Source organism: Aphelocoma coerulescens, chromosome 1 (genome assembly GCF_041296385.1).
Source record: "Aphelocoma coerulescens isolate FSJ_1873_10779 chromosome 1, UR_Acoe_1.0, whole genome shotgun sequence".
Lineage (NCBI taxonomy): Eukaryota > Metazoa > Chordata > Aves > Passeriformes > Corvidae > Aphelocoma > Aphelocoma coerulescens.
The window spans coordinates 9,507,759-9,513,321 of NC_091013.1; positions in this window are offsets into that span (position 1 = coordinate 9,507,759).

Consider the following 5,563-nt stretch of genomic DNA (forward strand, 5'->3'; position numbering starts at 1 on the left):
GCTGAGCCCATACCGTAGCCACTAATTTATCAAATTATTTTTCTTTATGTGGAGTTTGAGCGAAAGCAACTGTCAGGCCTAAGGAAAATGCAAATGAATGGTGTGTGCTCTGCAAGTCACTGGCTGCTAATGTAAAAGGTGTTCAGGCAAAACAATGTACAAACGTGAATGCCTAAAGACAAGGTTCTTGATTCACATCTGAGCCAGAGATCTGATTTTCAGTCTCAACATCTGCTTTTCCTCTTGAAGGTAATGCAGTCTATTAGAACCCACCTCTCAGACTCCTCAGGACCTTTGTGTTTGGGCAAATAGTATGTGGATTTAGGTACCTACCTTTAGCTTAGGTTGCTACTGCAGTGTCTTTTTTTTTTTTCCCCTTTACCATTGCAAATTTTGGCAAGCATTCTGTTTCTCAGAACTGAACTAAAGGTAAATGCAATTTTGTGCTGATTTTTTTTTTTTAGCCACAAAAAAGATGCAAGTCTCTGTCTCGAGTGTACGCACGACAAATTAATAATTTTGTATGTTGTGCTTGTGTCATGTCATGACTTTCAGTTTGACTTTATCTCACTGGCAGAATGATTCTCTCCCACAACATTTTTTTTTTTTCTTCCAAATATATATGAATAAATATATATATATAGCAAACTTGCAAGCAGGGCTAGTTATTTGTATTTTTTAAGCTTAAAGTATACCGTCCGGTGCTGACAAGTACCCAGCACCTCTTCTGGATTTCTTGCACAACTTCGTTTAGCTTTTGTAAATTTTAAAAACAAATATAGAGAGACCTATGTGTTTGAAATATAAATGATATATATGGATTAGCATGTAACTGTATATTATTAAACATGCAATGAACTGACTGGTAAGTGAAGTCTAATCTTATGGCTAGCAATGTAATTTATTCAGACTGTATTTTTGTACAGCGCAGTGCACACTAACCTATTGCCTCTGTGTCCTCTATAACGCCTAAAACTGTGCCTAGAAATTTCATTTATGTCTTTCAAGGAAAAAAAAAAAGAAAAGATGACTAAATGCTTCATGTTGTTGATAGTATTGGTTTTTCTGATGTTGTTCTTTATTTATTTTTGAGAAGTGTATGGTATGTTTATTAAATGAGTCCATCAAAATATGGTTCATTTTAAATGGTCATTGTTAACAGGGAAAGATGGATTTTTTTTAATCTAAACTTTTAAGTTTGCAGTTTTAATACCATTTCTGCATTTCACGATTTTTGTAGCTTACATAAAGTTTTATGTGAAAAAGTAACTGAAATAAAAAAAAAAAATTGTTACACTAAGAAAATGTGCCTGTTTTGCTCTGAGTAGAAGATGTATGCAGCTCAGGTGGCATGGTTTCCTGAGAAGGAACAGGCTCCTTAGTCTAATGAATATTCCTGGTATTCAGTTATTCCATGCTAAAGGAGTCTTAGCAAAATACACAGAGGGAGAGAGGGAGAGATGGAGGGGTGTCATTGGCAAGTTCCTGTATCTCACCTGGCCATAAAGCAGTAGCACAGGGTGAGTTTCTGAGTGTCACAGAGCCCACACTGCCTTTATAAAGATGCAAGTATTGTAACATCAGAAAACCAAATGCTTTAAATGTAAATAACAAGACCATGTGTTGAAATGGGAATCTGTACAGAGCACCTTGTTCCAGTGGGGGAATTTATTCATTATATACGGGTTTCATTTTCACATTTCCAATAACTAATACTTTCGTCTATTTTGATTCTGAAAGCTGGGTTACTTTTCATTGTGAAAAAAAATAGATGCTAATTTTGAACCTTAAACCTGGTGTTGCAAAACCAGAAAAGCATGTTTAAAGCACTAAAGACATGGTACTCTGTTTTTTCTGCTGTTGGGTAATGTATCCACTGCATCACTGGCTGTGCCCCAAGTGGGTGGGCAGCAACCTGAGCCTGCCAGCAGCAAGGAAGAGGAGAATGGGAGGCGAAAGTCTTTCTTGGCTTCAGCAGATGAATGCTGAGTGAATACAGGCACAAGAATGGGGTGCAGAGTGGAAATCAACTAATGGAAAAGAAATTCAGAGCAGGGAGTGAGTATGATGGGGGTGGACAAGGATGGGAGGTGCCCGAAGCTTTGTTTTCTTTTGAAATGCATTGAGGGAAGATGTCCATAGGGAACTATGAATCCACAGTCACTGGGAGTGAGGGATCAAGCCTGGGCTGATGACAGCAGGTGCTAATGCTGGACAGGAGCCAGGGACATGTTATTGTTGATGATGGGTTCATCTTGGTGGAAGCAGCAGATGCCAGGACAAAAGGAATGGTGACTTCCATGTTTCAGGAGTGGTGTCTGAGCTGGGTTCAGTTCCTCACTGCTCTGCAGATTCTCTGCCTTGCAGCCTCCTCCCTCTCCCCAATGAGAGGGGAGGTAATAATTCACCTTTCTGTCAAAGTGAGAGTATTGGGACAGGCAGCTGAACCGTTTTGGGTATCTGATTGTGGTTATTTTGTGGTACCATGGATGTTATGTCACACTAAAGGGTCTGTAAAATAGGGCAGCAGGGAGAGGAGTTGTCTGTTTACCTTTTGCACTCTGGAGGGGATCTAATCCTCTACTGAAAGGAGACTGCCCTCCCCTGCAGTCGACCAGGCATGGATGAAGTTTTGGAGTTCAGGGTGCAATGAACAGAGGGAGCAGAAGTGAGCAATAAACAGGGAGCCCACTGGCTCAAGTCAAGGTGAGAGACACCTGAGGGAAGTAAGTGACCTTCCTGCCTGTAGAAGAAATACTCCCAGAGCTAAGCCTCAAGGGTGATAGAGACACAGAAAATACCTTAGTTTCATTCCCCTGAGAGGAAGTGGACTGCAAAGCAGCTTTGGAGGCTTTTGTGACCTCAAATCCTTAATGTATTCCCACTGAATGTGAGCTTCTTGTGGTGCTTTTGCCCTTGTAGGTGCCTTTGGTCACTATGCACCTTCTGAGCATCTCTCTGCACTGCACTGATAAAACCCTGTCCTGAGGGGGGATGTGGCCCACTCTGCTGTGACACTGCAGCTGGGCAGGACATGGAGGGATTTGGGATGCTCCTCAGTCCTGTCACAGATCAAGATTAGATGCAGACAGCAGTGTCTCCTGGTGAATATGAAACCAGCTGTAACTCTGATAAATCGTAACGGTACCATGGGGCACAGAAGAATATCTGCAGTGGCAGACAAACCTTGGTATATAACAATGATTAATGGATTCATAAATGCCCTCCTAAATATGAGGAGTACTTTCTGACTCAGAGTTGCTGTGAGCTTAAAATACCTTTGTCTTCAGGTTGGTCTCACAGGAGGCAGAATCAGAGCCATTTTCTTATAAAGTTTTTTCATTGAGAGCAAGTCAAGTTTCTTTCTCAGCAAATTTAATAATACTGAAATTATTTAAAATACTTAGATGTATTCAAGTTGTGAAACTGCAGCTCTTCTAAAATAATTTCTTGGCTAGTACATCTCTTTCAGGGTTTGGGGTTTTTTTTCCCTTTCTACTACTTATCTATTTTTCACATCAATCAGAAAAAGAAAGCTGAAACGTTTGAGCCAGTTCGAAGTTAAGAGAATAGGAGGGCAAGGCTGAACATTATCTTGGAATAACAGGACTGTTGAAGGACTAATTTCAGCTCTATCAGCAGATAGCTCTATAATGAAAGTGTCTGAAAAAAAGGTGAAATGAATAGCAGCTGAGAAAAAAAGGCCTCTCTTTCCTAAAAACACGCACTTTGTTTCTATCTGTTCCCATTTCTTCCCTTGATGCTGCAAGAAAAGAAAAATTTATTTCAGGATTTGTCCTGGTTATCTTTTGAAGTAAGTATGCTTACTGCAAAGCTGTGTAACAAATTAGTTGTTAAACTAATATCAAGAATTTCTAATGGAAATGTTTAGAATACCTAATTTCTGAGGCATAGTTGGAAACAAATTATTACATCAATAAAATTTGCTTGAGGGAAAGCTAAAAGGAATTAATGTATTGAAATAGAAAGTTCTAGCTGGAGAAAATTATTTTCACTGTGGAACATCTGAAAAGCTTTGCAGATGTTGGATTGAAAGAAACACTGCTGAATTTTTCTGAATCTTTTAACACATGGGCATTTTAACATAAAATATCATGCAGCTTGCAAAAGGAACAGGCAAAGATATTCTGAGAAGCTAAGTGTGAACAGATTGTGCTCCATTTGTTTGAAAACAACCCTTACCTGACGGAAGTGCAGTGCCATTATACTCCCTTCCAAACATCTTGTAATTCTAACACAGCTTATTTTTATGGCTGTTTTTAGAGCTGGAAGAGTGTGACAAGATGGGGGTTTAGGCCTCAGGTTTTAAAATGCCAGCTCTCTTGGGAACCGAAGATGCAAATCCAAACTTCACTCAGCTCCTGCCTTCATCCTGGCAAAGTAGATTTGATGCTGTTTGCAGCTTCCGATTCTCGAGTCTCATGCACTAAAGCTGAACCCCCAAGAGTTTGGCTGTTCCGTGTCTGGATAAAAGCAGTCTTTGCAGCAGATGTGGGAAGGGGGTTGGGAGGGAGCCGTGTCAATTTTCTCACAAGTTCTCACTCTGTCCCTGCAGTAATTTGCAGACCTGTGCATGTCTGTGGGACACGACTCTCCAAGCAAGAGGGGGGTGTGATCCAGCACCGCTGCTCCTGGAGGGCTTTGGCCAGCAGCTCTCGCACTGTGAACTGAGGAATGTCAGACTTGTCCCTGCTTGAGTCGGTGAAGGTCTGTGCACATAAAATGTGAATTGGTAAAGGTGTAGCCAGCTATCCTGGTGGTGGCTGACCAAGTCCACACCCCATTAAAAAATGATGAAATTGTCACTAGGCAATTCTCAGGGGCACATGTGTCTGTAAGAAATGACTTACACTCATACACTTCAGTTGATGAAGCTTTTTACACATGAAAAATTTTCTGAGGAAATAAAATATTTTATAATGTTGGCAGAGAAGGATATGTAACTCTCCTGTCTTAGACTTATTCTACAAACAGAGAAATGGAATATCACTGAACACATGTACATGCTTTCAAATGTGTACACTTAAAATCAGAATATATCAGTGGAGAGTATAGAATGCCATTCTAGAATGTTGTTCACACTTAGTTTTTAGCAGAGCTTAACAGAATATGAAGTATGGGATCATCTTAATAAGAAATTAGCAACAGAAAGAAAAAAATGAGGACTTTCACAAACAACTAGCAAGCGTAAAAGTTTCATTGTTCGTGGGCTACACACCTTTTCCCATAAAGTGGCAGCTGGAGAAGAATGTTTTCTCAGATTTGTGTTTTAATGAGGAAGTTTACCTTATTTCCTGAGAAATCAGAATAGATACAGGTTTATTTGCTTACAGCTAAGCTTTTTGCACCTCTGGTTCAATTTTGTGGGTCTCATGCAGCTGAAGCTCCTGAGAATAGTTACACTAGTTCTTTCAGAGATCCCATTTTTAGTACTGCAGCAAAAGTTTACAAAAAAGTCAGATCAGCAGCCTCTGCCTCCCGACACAGTCACATATCTGGGGAATTCAAAGCAGGGTTCTCTAGAAGCTGCTAATTGCCTGTC